At 36.3% G+C, this 21,839-nt stretch overlaps 1 protein-coding gene across 2 annotated transcripts in view; it reads left to right on the top strand.

Moving 5' to 3' along the window:
• NEXMIF (neurite extension and migration factor) overlaps positions 1 to 21,839 on the top strand; it is a 167,013-nt gene that overhangs the window by 112,625 nt on the left and 32,549 nt on the right. The window contains exons 1-2 of one of the 2 annotated variants that reach the window (XM_032847729.1): positions 12,630 to 12,670; positions 17,121 to 17,250. The exons of the other annotated variant lie outside the window; for it this stretch is intronic. The gene's annotated coding sequence lies outside the window, so the exon portion shown is untranslated. Of the gene's footprint in view, positions 1 to 12,629; positions 12,671 to 17,120; positions 17,251 to 21,839 lie in introns of those variants that run through there. 2 annotated transcript variants of the gene reach the window in all.

Genomic DNA, 21,839 nt, shown 5'->3' with positions numbered 1-21,839 from the left:
TAGCACAGAGTAGATGTTCTGTTGAATCCTTAGGGTCTCCACTGTGCTGTACCCTACCTTCCCTGTTCAATTTCTCTATTCTTCAGATTTAGGTTTTTCTTCTACCACTTCCTAGCTTTGAGGCCTTGGGTAGTTTTCTTAATTTCTCTGATTATGACTTTGTTTCACCTTACACAAAAGACACATAATACTTTCTTTATAGTTTTATTACAGATCAAATAGAATAATAGATATGAACTGTGAAAAATGTAAAGTGGCTTTATCATATTAGTCAAGAAATATCAAAGAGCACAAAATTTTGTCACATCTGTGAACTGTGCTTCCAAACAGATTATGTTGTGTCATTCCAAGCCCATTTTACAGGTTTGCTTAGTTTCAGCTCATTTGGACATTTTGATTAAAGTTAACATTAGGAAAGAGAGAAGTCCAGTCATTATCTGTGTTTGATACAAAGGCCAAGAGCCATTACATCACTTGAATGTAGTTCATTTTCCATTGGTTCTTGGTGAAATTTCCAAATGTATACCCAGGAGTAATTAAAGCAACTCATACTCGTGGAGAAAGTACATTAAAAGCAATTAGTAAAATATTAAAAACTTAGATAAAAACTGAATCTGTACTCTTCCAGCCATTTCAAAGTGTGAACTGTGTAAATCCGTATTCTCAATTATTCAAAGGAAATATTTTGGGGGAATAAAGAAACAAGGATTTACTGATTCCTTGTTGCACGTCCAGTTCTGCTAGGGGCATGTTGGGTGGTAGATGTAAAATCCTGAAAGCCTGCTTTCCAGGAGCTCAGATTCTGTTTGGGTCCACAAAATATAGGAAAAATAAGTTTTTTTCTTTTGTGGGTTAGGCTTTGAGAGATAGAGTTTAGAGAGGCAAAGAAGAAGGCAAGGAAACCTTGCCTGTTAGGATAGTAAGCATGTCAAGTGCTGTGCATGGTGCTAGGTAGGGCTGCTGAGGTTTGGTGGAGTTAGATTATAGAAGTCCTTGAAAGCCTTGTAGAGGAGACTGGATTTGGTATGATTCACAGTGATGATTCATTGTGAACTCCTGAGCCAGGACACTGAAGAATAGTGTGTTAGGAAGAAATGAGCAAGTTTAACTATAGACAGACACCTACTACCAAAAGCTCATTTATTGGCTCCCCTTGTAGGATGTTGTGGTAGGCATGGAGGAGGACTATGGAAAACAAGATGTGGCTAAAGAAAAGAAAACAAGGACAAAGGGGGTCAGAAGGTCAGAGGACATTTTATTTAATCAGTCAGAACTCTGGCATCAGTGATTTTTATGAAAAAACATTTCTGTCAGAAACAAATAACATTAAATTGTTTATAGGCTTAAAGTGTAGTGGGTTCCCCAAAAGTAGATCAGCAGATGCAAAGGAATGTGTCAATGATATTAAAGACAATGTAGTGCAAAACACCCAAGCCAAATAACAAAAAGAAAGAAAAAATTTTAATTAGGATACATTAAGGGATTTCTTGGACAATATCAAACAAACAGACATTCACATTTTTAAGGTCCCAGAAAAGGAGGAGAAATAAAGGCATCAAAAATTTATTTCAAGGAATAATAGCTGAAAACATCTCTAACCTAGTAAAGGAAATAGACATCCAGATTCAAGAAGCACAGAGTTCCAAACAAGATGAACTCAAAGATGTCTACACCATGACACACAGTAATTAAAATGTCAAAGGTTAAAGAGAAAGAGAAAATTTTAAAAGCAACAAGAGAAAAACCAAAAGTTTACATACAAGTCCATCCTATAAGGCTATCAGCTGATTTTTCAGCAGAAACATTGCAGGCCAGAAGGAAGTGGTATGATATATTCAAAATGCAGAAAAGGAAAAAAAAAAACAACACAAAAACCTAACAACCAAAGATATTTGGCCTGGCAAGATTATCAATCAGAATTAAAAGAGAGATGTGTACTCCAATGTTCATAGCAACAATGTCCACAATAGCCAGACTGTGGAAAGAGACAAGATGCCCTTCCACAGAAGAATGGATAAAGATGTGGTCCATATATACAATGGAGTATTACTCAGACATCAGAAAGGATGAACCTAACTGTTGCATCACCATGGATGGGACTGGAGGAGATTATGCTGATTGAAATAAGTCAAACAGAGAGGTCAGTTACTTGTGGAACATAAGGAATAATATGGAGGACATTAGGAGGGGAAAAGGAAAAGTGAAGTGGGGGAAATCAGAGGGGGAGATGAAGCATGAGAGACTGTGGACTCTGAGAAACAAACTGAGGGTTTTAGAGGGGAGAGGGGTAGAGAGATGGGTGAGCATGGTGGTGGGTATTAAGGAGGGCATGTATTGCATGGAGCACTGGGTGTCATAGGTAAACAATCAATCTTGGAACACTACATCAAAAACAAATGATTTTTTAAAAAATTATTTATTTGTTTGACACAGAGAGAGAGATCACAAGTAGACAGAGAGGCAGGCAGAAAGAGAGAGGGGGAAGCAGGTTCCCTGCTGAGCAGAGAACCTGATGTGGGGCTCAATCCCAAGACCCTGAAATCATGACCTGAGCTGAAGGCAGAGGTTTTAACCCACTGAGCCACCCAGGTGCCCCCAATGATGTATTTTATGGTGACTAACATAACACAATTTAATAAAAAAATGAGAAATAAAGACTTTCCTGAAAAACAAAAATTAAAGGAGTTTATGACTACTAAACCAGCCTTATAAGAAATGTTAAGGGGACTGAAGTGGAAAAGAAATGTCCATATTTATACATGAGAAGATTATGAACAAAAATATATAAAATATGATAGTATATACATATACATAAAAAGTGGAAAAGGGAGTAAAAATGGTTGTTGTTGTTGTTTTAAAATTTGAACTTAAATGACCATCACTTAATTAAGACTGCTATACACTTGGGACGTTATATATGAACCTTGTGGCAACCAGAAAAGCAAATGTATAATAGATACAAAAAATAAATAGAAAGAAAGCCAAAAATAACACTTCAGAAACATTACATAAATCACAAAGAAAGAGGAGAAAGGAACAGAGAAGAACTACAAAAATAACTGGAAAACAATTAACAAAAAAGGCAATAAGTATACACCTATCAATAATTACTTTTTTCAATAATTACTTTAAATGTAAATGGATTAAATGCTCCAATCAAAAGGTATAGAGAATTGCAATGGATTAAAACAATAATACCCATCTATATGCTATCTAAAAGACACTCACCACAAACTTAAAGAGAAAGACAGACTGAAAGTCAAGGAATGGAAAAAAATTTACCATGCAAATGAAAGTGGAAAAAAAAGTCAAGGTAATAATACTTATATCAAACAAATATACTTTAATACAAAGACTGTAGAGGAGAAGATGGAAGAAGAGTAGGAAGACCCTAGGCTTGCATCATCTCACAAGTACAACTAGATAACTATCAATCATCCTAAATACCCCAGAAAGAGACCTGAAGACTGGAAGAACAAACACCACAACTAAAGGTAGAGAAGAGTCCACACTGAAGATAGGAAGTGTGGAGTTGCAACTAGGAGAGAAATGGATAATGAGTATTGTGGTGGGGAGGGAGCCATCGTCGAGAAGAAGGACAAGAGACAGACAAGCACTCAGGGGAGCCCTCAGAGGGAAGGGGAATCCCCATAGCAATTGGCTTGGAAAGTGAGAGGAGCTGAATTTCCTGAGTTCTTAAAACCAGTGGGCTTAAAGCCTGGAGTTCTGAAGGTAAATGGACTTGGCTTGGATACAGGCCAGAGGGCATTGGGCTGCTCTTGGAGAGAAGGCAGGAGAAACAGTCCACAGACATACAGCATGGGAACAGCAATCTGAAGAGTGCCTGGGACACAAAGTGGTTATTTCTTCATCTTATAGTATATCCCAGACAGGCATTGTTCAGAGAAAGATCTCTCTAGGAACAAAGGAACTGGCTGGCACCAAATCCTCCCCACTCCTCATCATAAGCACAGGAACTAGTGCAGCACAGGCTCTGGTTGCCTAACTTGCTTAATTAGACCAAGCCCCACCCCCACCCTATTCTCTGGTGGAACCACCCTTGCCAGTCACAGTTGCCTTAGTCCCAGTGCAGTGGGACCCCTCTCCCACAAGACCAGTCCAAAACTCTGTCCAAAATACATATCCCAAGTCAGGAATTTTGCAAGGCTCCATTTCCAGCAGAAGTGGCAATAAGTCTCATTTCATAAGCAGACCAGAGCAAACATAGTTAAAACTTGCCACATTTAAGCCAGGGAACAGACACTGCCTACAACAGACAAAGAGAGCCTGTGCAGTTGACTGGCCTGAAGGATAAAGCAACCAGGACACAAAAGCAGAGTACATGCAGAACACATTTAAGGCACTCCCTGAAACACATGCAGAACCCAGGTAAGACACTCCCTGAAACAGCAGGCCCTGGGGAACAGGGGTCATTACACACCAGCAGGGCACTATAGAACCTCTTCTTCATAAGGCCATTACCCTCAAAAACAGGACATATGACTGACTTTCCTAACACAGAGGAACAGACACAGAGACCTAGACAAAATGAGTGGACAGGGAAATTTGTCCCAGATGAAAGAACAGAAAAGGCTATGGCCAGAGATCTAAGTGAAACAGATATAAGTAGAATGACTGATGGATAATTTCAAGTAACAATTATAAGGATACTCACTGGGCTTGAGAAAAGAATAGAAGTCATCAGTGAGACCCTTCCCACACAGATAAAAGAGTTAAAAAAGAATCAGAGATGAAGAATATAATGAGATTAGAAACAGGCTGAATGCAATGAACAGCAGCCTGAAAGAAGCAGAGGAATGCATTAATGATATAGAAAACAAAATAATGGAAAATAATAAAACTGAACAAAAGAGAAAGAATTATGGAACAGGAGAATTAACTTAAGGAACTCAGTGATTCTATCAAACCTAGTAACATTCCTATTATAGGAGTCCCAGAAGATGAAGAGAGAAAAGAAGGCAGAAAATATATTTGAAGAAACAACAGCTGAAAACTCCTCTAATCCAGGGAAAAAAACAGACATCCATCCAAGAAGAGCAGAGAATTCCCATGAAAATCAACAAAAGCAGGCCAACACCAACACATATTGTAATTAAACTTGCAAAATATAGTGACAAAGAAAAATCTTAAAAGCAGTAAGAGATTACTGCCTATGTTCTCCTTTAGGATTCTGATGGATTCCTGTCTCACGTTGAGGTCTTTTATCCATTTTGAGTTTATCATTGTGTACGGTGTAAGAGAATGGTCGAGTTTCATTCTTCAATATCAGCCACAGCAACTTCTTTCAAGATATGTCTCCAAAGGCAAAGGAAACAAAAGCCAAAATAAACTTTTGGGACTTCATCAAAATCAAAAGCTTCTGCACAGCAAAGGAAACAGTCAACAAAACAAAGAGGCAAACCACGGAATGGGAGAAGATATTTGCAAATGACACTACAGACAAAAGATTGATATCCAGGATCTATAAAGAACTCCTCAAACTCAACACACACAAAACAGATAATCATATAAAAAAATGGGCAGAAGATATGAACAGACACTTCTCCAATGAAGACATACAAATGGCTATCAGGCACATGAAAAAATGTTCATCATCACTAGCCATCAGGGAGATTCAAATTAAAACCACATTGAGATATCACCTTACACCACTTAGAATGGCCAAAATTAGCAAGACAGGAAACAACATGTGTTGGAGGAGATGTGGAGAAAGGGGAACCCTCTTACACTGTTGGTGGGAATGCAAGTTGGTGCAGCCTCTTTGGAGAACAGTGTGGAGATTCCTCAAGAAATTAAAAATAGAGCTTCCCTATGACCCTGCATTTGCACTATAATTTACCCCAAAGATAGAGATGTAGTGAAAAGAAGGGCCATCTGTACCCCAATGTTTATAGCAGCAATGGCCACGGTTGCCGAACTGTGGAAAGAACCAAGATGCCCTTTGACGGACGAATGGATAAGGAAAATGTGGTCCATATACACTATGGAGTATTATGCCTCCATCAGAAAAGATGAATACCCAACTTTTGTAGCAACATGGACGTGACTGGAAGAGATTATGCTGAGTGAAATAAGTCAAGCAGAGAGAGTCAATTATCATATGGTTTCACTTATTTGTGGAGCATAACAAATAGCGTGGAGGACATGGGGAGTTAGGAGAAGGGAGTTGGGGGAAATTGGAAGGGGAGGTGAACAATGAGAGACTATGGACTCTGAAAAACAATCTGAAGGGTTTGAAGAGGTGGGGGGGTGGGAGGTTGGGAGAACCAGGTGGTGGGTATTAGAGAGGGCACGGACTGCATGGAGCACTGGGTGTGGTACAAAAACAATGAATACTGCTATGCTGAAAAAAAATTAATAAAAAATCCAAAACAAAAATAAAAACTCCAAATCCAGAGAGATCAAAATCACAGCAAATGATATTTATGCTCAATTTAGGATTTAGCATCTATTTCGCTTGGAATGACTAGCTGCTTTTCTTGAGTGAGACACCTGTCTTCACAACATACTGCTGCCTACAAAATTTTAAAGAAAATCTAGCCAATCAGCTTCATGAAATGGATTATTTGATGACCGTTTTTTGGCCATTCACACATTTACTCGCCTGCTTGCTATAAATGAGCCAAGTTTGCAAGGATGTTGAAGGAAGCATTACTTTTTCATCTCAAATGTGATTAGACAGTCCAGTTTTTAAAAACTGAGTTGATCTTAAATAAAGACTTGTTTAAAAAGTTAAAAAAAAAAAAGCAGTAAGAGAAAAGAAGTCCTTTACTTACAGGGAAGACCCATAAGACCAGGTAGAGATTTCTCAACAGAAACTTGGCAGACCAGAAGGGAATGGCATGGTATATTCAACGTGCTGAATAGGAAAATCTGCAGCCAAGAGTACTCTATGCAGCAAAGCTATCATTCAGAATAGAAGTAGAGATAAAGACTTTCCCAGTCAAACAAAAACAAAAACAAAAACAAAAACAAAAAAACTAAAGGAGTTCCATTAAACCAACCCTGCAAGAAATATCAAAGGGGGCTCTTTGAGCATGCAGGACAGACGAAAAGTGACAAAGAAAAGAAAGAATCAGAGAAAATCTCTAGAAACAATGACAAAACAAGTACAAGGATGACACTAAGTACATATCTATCAATAATTGCTTTGAATATAAATGGACTCAACACTCCAATAAAAAAACATAGGGTGTTGGAATGGATTAATAAAACACAAGACCCTTTATGTACTGCCTATAACAGACTCACTTTAGACCTAAACACCTTCAGATTAAAAGTGAGGGGATGGAGAAATATTTATAATGCAAATGCATGTCAAAATAAAGCCAGGGTAGGAATACTTGCATTGGACATAATAGACTTTAAAACAAAGACTGTAAAAAGAAACAAAGAAGGACACTTTGTAACAATAAAGAGGATAATCCAACAAGAAGATCTAACAATTGCAAAGAAGAATGCACCCAACATGGAAGCAACCAAATATATAAAACAATAACAAATATAAAGTAACTATTTGATAATAATGCAATAATAGCAGGGGACTTTAACACCCCATTTAAATCAATGGACAGATCACCTAGACAGAAAATCAACAAGGAAATAATGGCTTTGATGACACACTGGACCAGATGGACTTAACCGAAATATTCAGAACATTTCATCCTAAAACAGCAGAATACAGCAGAATGTCTTTTCAAGTGTATATGGGACATTCTTGAGAAAAGATCACATATCAGGTCACAAAACTGGCCTCAACAAATACAAAAATATTCAAACCTACCATGCATCTTTTCTGACCACAGGCTATGAAACTTGAAGTCAACCAAAAGAAAAAAATTGGAAAGACCACAAATACATGGAAGTTAAACAAGATGCTATTAAACAATGAAGCGTCAACCAGGAAACCAAAGAAGAAATTAAAAAATGTAAACAAAAGAAAATGAAAACATAACAGTACAAAATCTCGTGCAAAATCTTACAGCAAAAGGGGTCCTAAGAGGGAAGTATATAGCAAAACAAGCCCACCTCAAAAAGCAAGAAAAATCTCAAATAAACAACCTAACCTTACACCTAATAGACTTAGAAAAAGAACAACAAATGAAGCCTATGCCCAGCAGGAGGAAGCAAATAATAAAGACTAGAGCAGAAATAAATGATATAAAAACTGAGGGAAAAAACAGAACAGATCAGTGAAACCAGGAGATGGTTCTTTGAAAACATTAATAAAATTGATAAATGCCTAGCCAGACTTATCAAAAAGAGAAGGGAAAGCAGCCAAGTTAATAAAATCACAAATGAGAGAGGAGAAATTAACAACCAATGCCACAGAAATATACACAATTATAAGAGAATATTATGAAAAACCATATGCCAACAAATTGGACAACCTGGAAGAAATGGATAAATCCCTAGAAACATATAAAAAGCCAAAACTGAAGCAGGTAGAAATAGAAAACTTGAACAGACAATAACCAACAAAGAAATTGAATTAGTAATTTTTTAAAAATCTCCCAATAAAAAGTCCAGGGCCACATGTCCTCACAGGTGAATTCTATCAAATATTTTAAGAAGAACTAGTATCTATTCTTTCCAGTTTATTCAAAACAAAAAAAAAATTGAAAAGGAAGGAAAACTTCCAAATTCATTCTACAAGGCCAGCATTACCCTGGTACCAAAATTAGATAAAGACCCCACTAAAAGAAAACTACAGGCTATATCCTTGATGAACATGGATACAAAAATCCTCAATAAAATACTAGCAAACCAAATCCAGCAGTACATTCAAAGAATCTTTCACCACAATCAACTGGGATTTATTCCTAGGTTTCAAGTGTGGTTCAGTTATTCACAAATCAATCAAGGTGATACACCACATTAATGAAAGAAAGGATAAGAACTGTATCATCATTTTAATAGATGCAGGGAAAACATTTGACAAAGTACAACATCCATTCATGATAAAAACCCACAGTAAAATAGGTTAAAAGGGACATACTTCAACATAAAAAAGAGTCATCTATGAAAAACTGGCAGCAATTATAATCCTCAATTTGGAAAAACTGAAAGCTTTTCTTCTACAGTCAGGAATATGGTAGGGATGTCCACTCTCACCACTATTATTTTAGACAGTACTGGAAGGCAGAGCAATAGCAATTGGACAACAAAAAGAAAAAAAAAATCCTAATCAGCAAGGAAGAAGTCAAACTTCCACCATTTTCAGATGACATGATACTCTATATAGAAAACCCAAAAGACATCTACCAAAAACTGCTAGAAACGATACATGAATTCAGTAAAGTTACAAGATACAAAATCAACATACATAAATCTGTTGCACTTCTATACACCAGTAATGAAGAAGCAGAGAGAGAAATTAAAGAATAAATCACATTTATAATTGCATCAAAAACAATAAGGTAACTAGGAATAAACCTAACCTAAAAGGTGAAAGCCTGTACTCTGAAACTATAAAACACTGATGAACGAAACTGAATATGACACCAAAAAATGGAAAGACATTCCGTGATTATAGATTGGAAGAACAAATATTATTAACATGTCTATACTAACAAAGGAATCTACACATTTAATGCAATCCCTATCAAAATAGTAATGGAGTTTTTCACATAGCTAGAATTAGTGTAAAACCCCAAAAGACCCTGAATAGCCAAAGCAAGCTTGAGAGAAAAAAAAAAAAAGCAAAGCTGGAGGCATCACAATTCCAGAATTTAAGTTATGTTGCAAAGCTGTGATAATCGAAATAGTGTTACTGGCACAAAAATAGACACAACGATCAATGGAACAGAATAGAAATCCTGGAAATAAACCCACAACTATATGGTCAATTAATCTTCAACAAAGCAGGAAAGAATACCCAATGGGAAAAAAGCCAGTCTCCTTAACAAAATGTTGGGGAAACTGGACAGCTACATGCAAAAGAGTGAAATTGGATGACTTTGTTACACCATACAGAAAAGTAAATTCAAAATGGATGAAAGACCTAAATGTGAGACCTTAAACTATAAACCTCCTAGAAGAGAACACAGGCAGTAACCCCTCTGACATTGGCCATAGCAACTATTTTCTAGATATGTCTCTTGAAACAAGGGAAACAAAAGCAAAAAGAAACTATTGGGACTTCATCAAAATAAAAATCTTCTGCACAGCAAAGGAGATAATCAACACAACTTAAAAGCAACTTGTGGAATGGGAGAAGATATTTACAAATGACATATCCAGTAGAGGGTTAGTATCCAAAATATATAATATAATGAAACTCAACACCCAAAAAACAAATAATCCAATTTAGAAAATGGGCAGAAGACATAAACAGACATTTCTCCAAAGACATCCAGTTGTCAACAGATATGTGAAAAGAAGTTCATCATCACTTCCCATCAAAGAAATGTAAATCAGAACTGCAATGTCACAATGGCTAAAAACAACAACACAGGAAACAACAGGTGTTAGCGAGGTTGTGGAGAAAAAGGAACACTCATGCAGTGTTGAAGAAATGCAAACTAGTACAGCCACTATGGAAAATAGTATGAAAGTTCTTCAAAAAGTTAAAAATAGAACTACCCTATGATCCAGCAATCACACTATGGGGTATTTACTCAAAGAATACAAAAACACTAATTCAAAGGGATACGTACACCCTGATGTTTATAGTAGCCTTTCTGACAATAACCAAATTATGGAAAGAGCCCAAATGTCCATCAACTGATGAATGGATAAAGATGTAGTGTGTGTGTATCATACACACACACACACACACACACACACACACACACACACAGTGGAATATCACACAGCCATACAAAAAGAATGAAATCTTGCCATTCGCAATAACATGGATGGTGCTAGAGAATACTATGCCAAGTGAAATAAGTCAGTCAGAGAAAGACAGACAACATATTACTTCACTCATATGTGGAAGTTTGGAAACAAAGCCAATGAGCAAAGTGGAAAAAAAAGAGAGAGAGGTACAAAGCAAGAAACAGACTCTTAAATATGGAGGACAAGCAGATGGTGACCAGAGGGAGAGTGGGGGAATAGGTGAAATTGGTGGTGGGTATTAAGAATCATGCTTGTGATGAGCACTGGGTGTTATATGGAATTGTTAGGTCACTAGTTTGTACTCCTGAAGCTAATACTACACAGTATGTTAACTAACTGGAATTTAAATAAAAACTTAAAAAAATATGTGTAGGAAAATGTAGTGAACTAGGCAAAATCAAACCACATTCTTTTTTTTTTTTTCAAACCACATTCTTAACTATAGAGAAAATGCTGATGGCTCCAGAAGAGAAGGGGTTGGGGGAATGGGTGAAATAGGTGATGGGATTAAGGAGTGCACTTGTCATGAAGAGCACTGGATGACATACGGAATTGTTGAATCACTCTCTCATGCACCTGAAACTAATATACCATTCTATGTTAACTAACTGTAATTAAAATAGAAAGTTACAAGGCCAAAAAAAAAAAAGCTGAAGAATTACAATTCTTGATTTCAAAATATGATACAAAGCTGTAGTAATCAAAACAGTATAGTACTAGCACAAAAATAAACACATAGAACAATGAAAGAGAATACAGAGTTCATAAATAAACTCACAGTTAAAAGGCCCATTAATCTATGGAGGCAAGACTATACAATGGGGGAAAAAGAGTTTATTCAGTAAATGGTGCTGGGAAAACTGGAGAGCTTCCTGCAAAAGAATGACACTTTCTAACACCAGACAGAAAAATAAACTGACAATGGATTAAAGATCTAAATGTGAGACTTGAAACCATAAAAATCCTAGAAGAGAACATAGGCAGTAATTTCTCTGATATCAGCTTTAGCAACCTTTTTCTAGATATGTCTCCTGACACAAGAGAAATCAAGAATATTGAGACTGCACAGTAAAGGAAATAATCCACAAAACCAAAAGAGAACCTACTGAATAGGAGATGATACTTTCAAATGTCATATCTTATAAAGGGTTAGTATCCAAAATATTTAAAGAACTGATATAACTCTACATGAATAAAACCCAAATAATCCAGTTTAAAAGTGAACAGAAGACACAAACAGACATTTCTCCAAAGAATACATACACATGGCCAACAGACACATGAAAAGATTCTCAGCAACACTCATCATCAAGGAAATTCAATTCAAAACCATGAAGAGATATCACCTCACACCTGTCAGAGTAACTAAAATAAAAAAAAAAAACCAAGAAACAATAAATGTTGGTGAGGATGTGGAGAAAAAGGAACACTCATGCACTCTTGGTGGGAATGCAAACTAGGGCAGCCACTGTGGAAGACAGTATGGAGTTTCCTCAAAATATATTAAATTATATATTAAATTCCTCTCTTTTTTAAATATAGAACTACCATATGGTCCATAATCACATTACTGGGTACTCATTTATGCCGAGAATATGAGAACACTAAATTGGAAGGGTATTTGCACCCCTATTTTTTTGCAGTGATACTTACAATAGCCAAATTATGGAAGCAGTCCATGTGTCCATCAACAGATGTATGGATGAAGTAAAAGTGGAATATATATTCAATGGAGTATTAATAAGCCATAAAAGAGGATGAAATCCTGCCATTTGCAGCAACATGGATGGAGCTAAACACTATACTGGTAAGTGAGATAAGTCAGTCAGAGAAAGACAAATACCATATTATTGCACTCATATGTGAAATTTAAGAAACAAAACAAACAAGCAAAGGAGAAATAAGGAGAGAGAGAGAAACTAAGAAGCAGACTCTTTTTTTAAAAGATTTTATTTATTTATTTATTTATTAAGAGAGAGTGCAAGTGTGGGGAGAAGCCAGGGTAGGGGAGAGGGAGAGGAACAAGGAGATTGCACTGAAGGCAGAGCCGCATGAAGGGCTTGATTCCACAACCTTGAGATCACAACATGAGTCAAAACCAAGAGTCCAATGTTTAACTGACTGAGCCACCCAGGCACCTGCAGACTTTTTTTTTTTAATTCAACCTAGTTAACATATAGTTTAGTATTAGTTACAGGAGTAGAATTTAGTGATTCATCACTTACGTATAACACCCAGTGCTTGTCCCAACAAGTGCCCTCCTTAATGTCCATTACCCACCCACCACTCCTCCAGCAACCTTCAGTTTGCTTCCTGTAGTTAAGAGTCTCTTATGATTTGCCTCCCTCTCTGTTTTTATTTTACTTTTCTGTCCCTTCTCCTATGTTTATCTGCTTTGTTTCTTAAATTCCATATATAAGTTAAATCATATGGTGTTTGTCTTTCTCTGACTGACTTATTTTGCTTAGCATAATACAATCTAGTTCCATCCATGTCATCGCAAGTGGCAAGATTTTGTTCATTTTTGATGGCTGAGTAATATTTCATATATATGAAATATTATTTATTATATATAATATTTTATTAATATAAGAATATTGATTAGCATAATGCAATCTAGTTCTATCCATGTCATTGCAAGTGGCAAGATTTTGTTCATTTTTGATGGCCGAGTAATATTTCATATATATATATACATATGTACGTATATATACCACTTCTTCTTTATATATGTATATATGTATATATACATATATATATACCACTCTTCTTTATCCTTTCATACCACTTCTTTATCCTTTCATCTTTTGTTAGACATCTGGGCTCTTTCCATAGTTTGGCTATTATAGATACTGCTGCTTTAAAAATTGGGGTGCATGTACCCCTTTAAATCTATAGTTCTGTATCCTTTGGGTAAATATCTAGTAGTGCAACTTCTGGATCATAGGCTAGTTCTATTTTTAACTTTTTGAGGAACCTCCATACTGTTTTCCAGAGTGACTGCTTCAGTTTGCATTCCCACCAACAGTGCAAAAGGGTTTCCCTTTCTCCACATCCTCACCAACATCTATTGTTTCCTAAGCTGTTACTTTTAACCATATTGACTGGTGTGTGGTGGTATCTCATTGTGGTTTTGATTTGTATTTCCGTGATGATGAGTAATGAGCATTTTTTCATGCGTCTGTTAGCCATTTGTATGTCTTCTTCGGAAAAATGTCTCTTCATGTCTTCTGCCCATTTCTTAACTGGATTATTTAATTTTTGGATGTTGATTTTGATGAATTCTCTGTAGATGCTGGATACTAGCCCTTTATCTGTTATGTCGTTTGCAAATATAAGAAGCAAACTCTTAATTATAGAGAACAAATTGACAATTATTAGAGGGGCAGGGGATGAGAGGTTGGGTGAAATGGGTGATGGGGAGTAAGGAGTGCACTTATCATGATGAGCACTGGGTGATGTATGAAATTATTGAATCACTCACACATCTAAAACTAATATTACACTGTATGTTAACTAACTGGAATTAAAATAAAAACTTAAAAAAAAGAAACAGAACAAAGGGAAAAAAGAGACAAAGCAAAAACAAAGTCTTAACTGTAGAGAACAAACAGATGGTTACCAGAGGGGAGTTGGGTGGGGGGAGGGGGTGAAGGGGATTAGGAGTACATTTATCATGATAATCACTGAGTAATATATGGAATTGTTGAATCACTATACTGTACACCTGAAATTAATATAACATTGCATGTTAACTATGCTGGAATTAAAATAAAAAATAATACCAATAATAAGGTAAGCTATTGGGACTATGTCAAAATAAAGAGATTTTTGTACAGCAAAGGAAACCATCAACAAAACAAAAAGCCTACTGATTGGGAGAAGATAATTGCAAATTATATATCCAATAAAGGATTAATATCCAAAATAAAGAAAGAACTTATACAACTCAACACAAGAAATCTGATTAATAAATGGGCAGAAGACCTGAATTGACTTTTTCTAAAGAAGACATGCAGATGGCCAGCAGATATATGAAAATATTTCAACCTCACCAATCATCAGGGAAATGAAGATCAAAACCACAATGAGATATCACCTTTAACCTGTCAGAATGGCTAAATCAAAAAGATAAGAAATAAGCAGTGTTAAAAAAAAAAAGAAATAAGCAGTGTTGGCAATTATGTACAGAAAAAGAAACTTTCATGCATTGTTTGGTAGAAATGTAAACTGGTAGAGTCACTATAGAAAACGGTATGGAGATTCCTCAAAAAATTTAGTAGAACAACCATATGATCCAATAATTCTACAACTGGGTATTTACCCAAAGGAAACAAAAACATAAATTCAAAAAGATATATGCATCCCCATGTTTATTGCAGCATTATTTGTAATATGCATATGTAGAGGCAACCTAAGTGTCCACTGATAGATTAATAGATAAGGAATACAAGGTTTATATATGTATCTACAATGGAATAGTATACAGCCATTAATAAGGATGAGCTCTTGCCATTTGTGACAACTTGAATGGACCTAGAGGGTATTATGTTAAGTAAGGTAAGTCAGACTGAGAAAGTCAAATACTATATGAGTTCATTCATATGTGAAATCTTAAAAAAAAAAGTGAGTAAACAAACAAAAAGCAGAATTAGACCAATAAGCAGAGAACAAACTGATGGCTGCCAGGAGGACGGGGATGGGGAGTTAGAAAAAATAGGTGAGGGGGAGTGGGAAATACAGGCTTCCAGTTACAGAATAAATAAATCATGAGGTTGAAAGATACTTAAGGAATATTTTCAATGAAATTTTAATAGCATTTTGTGGTGACTGATGGTAGCTACACTTGTGAGCATAACATAAGGACAAGTTGAATCACTATTTTGTAAAATTGTGTGTCAACTATATTCAGATTTTTTTCAAAGAAAAAATATGGTGGGTTCCCAGAGTTGAATCAGTGAATGGCTTCTACACCTGACCTGGTTTCAGCAGCAAGCATGTGCAAGAATTTCTCTTCTCTAGGCTTTCCCAGAGCTGGTGGGTCTAGCATTTATGTTATTATGGCTGAATTAAAATGAAGGTCTCTATTATCTCTCAGGAGAAATTAAGAAAGTGCCAGAAATGAACAAAATATTAGCACAAAAAGACTGTAAAGGAAGGGGAAGTTATATGAAGATAAGAGAAAAATATTAAAGCAGCAATTTGTTCTTTTTTTTTAAAAAATTGAAGTACTGTTGACATACAGTGTTAGTTTTGTATGTACGATGTAGTGATTTAACAATTATATACATTATGAAATGCTCACCACAGTAAATGTAGTTACTGTCTGTTATTATACATAGTTATTACAATATTATTGACTATATTCCCTATACTATAGTTGCTCATGAAATACTGTTCCCTTTTACACACACACACGCACATGCACACACACACACACACACACACACTGAAACGTCTCTTCTATTAAAATTTCTGCATGTAACCTGAACATATTGGCCTAGAATGATGGTAATAAGGCTGTTTGATTTTTAGCAAGTTACTTAAACTCTCTGAGAATATTTAGTTTTCTCATTTATAAAATAGCAATGCTAATTCCTACCTACTTTACAGGGCTTTTTAAAGGGTTAAATACAAATCAATATAAAGCTTCTAGTACATAGTAAGTGATGCATAAATATTAATAACCTTATCATTAGACATCATGAGGTGATAGTTTAGCTTAGTGTTGGGACTTACTTACATTCATCTAAAGGTAGCAAAAGTTTTCCCTAGCTAGCTGTTTAAGTAGTTGCTAATTTTTAGAGTTTAACCCAGTTGCATCAGCAGCTGCTTAAATACTAGTCTGGCTTTCAGTTCACATATCTGCCTACAATTCGCCGATTGAGATTATATTGGAGGAATGGTCAGCAGCTAGTAAATCCAATGTATAACTTGTTCCTGGAAATACTTTATTTTACCCTTAAAAATTGACTTATTTATTGTAATACAAGATAATCCTACTCTCTAGGAATAAAGTGAGCCCATGTCTAAGGGTGATGTGACTCCAGTTTAATTGGTTCAAAATCTACATCCCCGTATTTCCTCATGAATCTTAACTACAGTGTGACTTCATTTGGCAGACCTCAAAAGAGAATGAAAGATATCATATGAGAGGTGTTGACAGTGAGAGCTGTTTATTGCCATCACCTGCAAGAGCTGTCTATGGCACCTGTTCATGCATATCAGACACATGAACACTCTCCTTTTATTTGCAGTACATGGAGCAATGATGGCATGCTCATATTTTGAGAGAAATTCCCCTTCTGCTCGGATGAGTTTCCTTCTCTGTTCAACAGGGCCAGGATTTTATCTAAGGGAGTACAAAGGCCACCAGGCCTTTTCCAGGTAAAGTACTCTACACATCTTGCCCACTTGTCCTTGATCACTTTTATAGTTAAATATATAAATGTGATTTTTTATAAATAAATTGTATGGAAAATACCAAAGAAATCACTTAGCTGAAATTAAGTGTTTAGAAATGATTAGCTCTAGGGTACCACCCAATTCTCCTCAGTAACTTAAGTAAATAATACAATGCTGAGCCTACTGTGGCCACTCATCAAAATGGAATCGAATCACAATATTGTCTTATCACTCCAAAGTATCTGGGTAACACCTGGGTGGCTGTAGAAATTTTAGATAGTGTCAGCAGCTAGAGTTGCCACCCTGAGGTGACAGCATTGAGCCCTAGTATATTCAAGTTGGAGGCAGAGGAAGAAATAGCAACATATTTTGTCATGTTAACCACCCTGAAAAATTTTCAAGTTTCCATACCCATTGTTTGGAAAACTCCAGTTCCTTACTCTCAGTTCTTCATATTCCAAGAATTCAAGACTACTTGCCTGGCAGAGCAAACTCAGTAATGAGCAAGGCATTAGCAAAATGACTGGCTCTAATCAGGGAGATTCAAATTAAAACCACATTGAGATACCACCTTACACCAGTTAGAATGGCCAAAATTAGCAAGACAGGAAACAACATGTGTTGGAGGAGATGTGGAGAAAGGGGAACCCTCTTACACTGTTGGTGGGAATGCAAGTTGGTGTAGCCACTTTGGAGAACAGTGTGGGGATTCCTCAAGAAATTAAAAATAAAGCTTCCCTATGACCCTGCAATTGCACTACTGGGTATTTACCCCAAAGATACAGATGTAGTGAAAAGAAGGTCCATCTGTACCCCAATGTTTATAGCAGCAATGGCCACGGTCGCCAAACTGTGGAAAGAACCAAGATGCCCTTCAATGGACGAATGGATAAGGAAGATGTGGTCCATATACACTATGGAGTATTATGCCTCCATCAGAAAGGATGAGTACCCAACTTTTGTAGCAACATGGACGTGACTGGAAGAGATTATGCTGAGTGAAATAAGCCAAGCAGAGAGAGTCAATTATCATATGGTTTCACTTATTTGTGGAGCATAACAAATAGCATGGAGGACAAGGGGAGATGGAGAGGACAAGGGCGTTGAGGGAAATTGGAAGGGGAGGTGAACCATGAGAGACTATGGACTCTGAAAAACAATCTGAGGGTTTTGAAGGGGCGGGGTGGGAGGTTGGGGGAACCAGGTGGTGGGTATTAGAGAGGGCACGGATTGCATGGAGCACTGGGTGTGGTACAAAGCAATGAATACTGTTACACTGAAAAGAAATTAAAAAAAAGAAAGAAATATAAATAACAACAAAAAAAATGACTGGCTCTAAACTGATTCTATGCTGTGTTTGTAAATGGAAACTTTTATTAGATAGTCTCAGTAGGGGTTCTGAATTATTAATTATTTGATTACATATTGGACCCTGTCTTTATAATGGTGCTGTCATCTTTTCAAGTCCAGGCATCCTGGCAAAAACAAAAACAAAGCACAAATTCAGACAAACTGTAGAGTAGGGCAGAGATGGGAACACCCATCTCTGAATGTGGCACAAGTATTTCAGAACTGTTGTAAATATGTTGGAACATTTTGTGAGAAGAGGTGGATGATAGCACAAACTGGTTGAGAGAATAAAATTGGAAAAAATAGGTGGAGCAAAAATGGAAAGGCGGGAAGAGGGGAATATAAAAACATGGGTTAAGATAACAATCTCCTTTTTTTCCAAAAAAAACTTTTGTCATAGGTGCCAAGATGGTGCTGCTTGCCCACAGTCCATAGGAAGACATAATAGTTATCATTTGATCTAATATATACTAATATATTTATCTAGGTATATACTGAGAGCTAATTAAACTGTTTCTGGCACCGTGAAAAGATCAAAATGTGTGTGCAATTTTTTTTTCTTCACCCCACCTCATTATGGCAGATGATAGGAGGCATTTTGTTGTATTTCTCTCTTCTGTGACTCATAAGCTCACAGTTCCTGCTTTCTTCCTTATATCTTGGCCTTTAAATGAGGCTGTTTCTTTAAGATCCTAGTGGTCCTTAGAGTTCAGAGGAAATTTGGGTTGAGTAAAGAGGTAGCCAGATAAGGGAAGAATCAGCAATTCTATCACATCCATCTTATTCTCAACTAGTTCTAGAAAAGTACCTAAAGTATCCGAAAACCGTGGAGCATATTTTCAGGTGAGTTATTGTCTTATTTCTTCACTAAAAATGTTTTAGGTTGGCACAACAATGTTCATATGTACCATAAGTGTCTACAGAATGGATGATCCTCAGAATATTTATTAAAAACTAACCTTAACTCTTCTGGTCACCAAGGGTCTAATTTATTTCAAGATATCTAAAGACCTACTAAGCACTCTTGTATCCATTATTTCTCTCATTTGAGTCTCCAACAGTTTTGTTAAATAGAAATGACAGGGATATTTATCTTTATTTTACAGGATCATGCATTAATAAAAGTGATAAAACCATGACTAGAACCCAGAACCTCCTGATTCCTTGCCTAGCATTACTCTAGTCTACAGTTCTGAATCTCATGATTCATTCTGAGTCAACTAGTATCAAGGTATTACTTTGATCATGTTTCCTCCCCTACTTAAAAATGTATTAAAGAAAGGATGCCATTCATGACTTCAGGACCCACCCAGCCCCATCTCAACAACTTTATATCATTACTTCCCTGGCCCTCAGTTTTCTTATTCATAAAGAGAGATGATGACACTTATTTTCCTGATTCGCAGTGTGGTAACATTCAGGTGTCAGGATGGGTGTTGTAATTTTGCTAAATCGTAAAGCCTTCTGTAGTCCTGTTACCCTATTCATTTAATCCTTTAACTTTAATTAGAACTAGCAGTGGAAAAATAATATGCATGACTTTCTTAGCAATGCAGATTTGTTTCTGGGTGCCACTATTGTGTTGGTTTTGTTTTGTTTTTTTAAGTTTGACCCAACAGAAGTACACAAATGCTAACTCTCGGTTTCAGATTGTCTTCAGTTTGGCAATCTACTGCAATCTCTTCTCTCCTTACCTTCTTACTTTTCTTACAAGGATGGTTTATACATAAAGAATTCAACTTACATATTTAGAGAAACATGTTATGCAATTGGAGCTGTCCTATCAGTCTTGGGGTAAGTCAGTCCACTTTTATGGTCCCACCAAATACCAAAGACTGTGAGCTTTGGAGTAACTCAGTCCTAGGTTTGAATCCTGATTCCCCTCCAACTAGCTAGGTGGGCCTGAAAAAGCTGCTTAAATTTTTCTGAGTCTCATTTTCCTTACCTATTGACAAAGATAATAATACATATCTCATTATGACTGCTGTTTAAAGTAATAAATGTATTTATTTATTTGTTTATTCATTTTTAATATTTCACAGTACTCAAAATAGTGATTATTAAAATTTTTAAATGGCATGAAAAAGGTTTCTGGTAAACTGTCAAGTAGAACACAAATCAAATATACATACAGTCACAATTATAGTTCAAAAATAAAAAATTAGCTCAATAAGAAATACATTTTAAAAATTGACATGATAATATTATGGGTAGCTATTTGTTTTTTCTTCATGTTTTATAATTTTTTTATTCACTAATAAATATCATTTTCATTTGGGCTCTTGAGTTCTTACTAGGTGAGTACTTATTTTTTATTAAAATGTAATGTATTATTTGTTTCAGAAGTACAGGTCTGTGAAACATCAGTCTTACACAATTCACAGCACTCACTATAGCACACACCCTCCCCAGTGTCCATCACCCAGCCACCCTATCCTACCCCCCTTCTGGCAGAAGCCCTCAGTTCGTTTCCTGAGATTAAGAGTCTTTTATGGTTGTCTCCCTCTTGGTCCCATCTTGTTTCATTTTTCCTCCCTTCCCCCCATGAGCCCCCACCCTGCCTCTCAAATTCTTCATATCAGAGAGATCATATGATAATTGTCTTTCTCTGATTGACTTATTTTTTTTAGCATAATACTCTCTAGCTCCATCCATGTCGTTGCAAATAGCAAGATTTCAGGGGGGTTTTGATGGCTGCATTGTATTCCATTGTGTGTGTGTGTGTGTGTGCGTGTGCACGTGCGTGTGTGTATACATGTATATATGTATATAAGTGTATATATACATGTGTATATATGTATACATACGTATATGTATGTGTGTGTGTGTTTGTATATATATATACCACAGCTTCTTTATCATTTCATCTGTTGATGGACACCTAGGTTCTTTCCATAGTTTGGCTATTCTGGATATTGCTGCTATAAACATTCGGGCACAGGTGCCCCTTCGGATCACTACATTTGTAGTTGTACCCTACATGTTTAGGGTAAATACCCAGTAGTGTGATTTCTGAGTCATAAGGTAGCTCTATTTTCAACTTTTTGAGGAACCTCTATACTGTTTTCCAGAGTGGCTGCACCAGTTTGTATTCCCACCAACAGTGTAGGAGGGTTCCCCTTTCTCTGCATCCTCACCAACACCTGTTGTTTCCTGACTGGTTAATTTTAGCTGTTCTGACTGATGTGAGGTGGTATCTCATGTGGTTTTGATTTGTATTT

The sequence above is a fragment of the Lontra canadensis genome, unplaced genomic scaffold (assembly GCF_010015895.1).
Source record: "Lontra canadensis isolate GAN:19392208 unplaced genomic scaffold, GSC_riverotter_1.0 scaffold192, whole genome shotgun sequence".
In the NCBI taxonomy this organism is placed as follows: domain Eukaryota; kingdom Metazoa; phylum Chordata; class Mammalia; order Carnivora; family Mustelidae; genus Lontra; species Lontra canadensis.
This window is presented reverse-complemented; position numbering and strand designations above follow the sequence as displayed.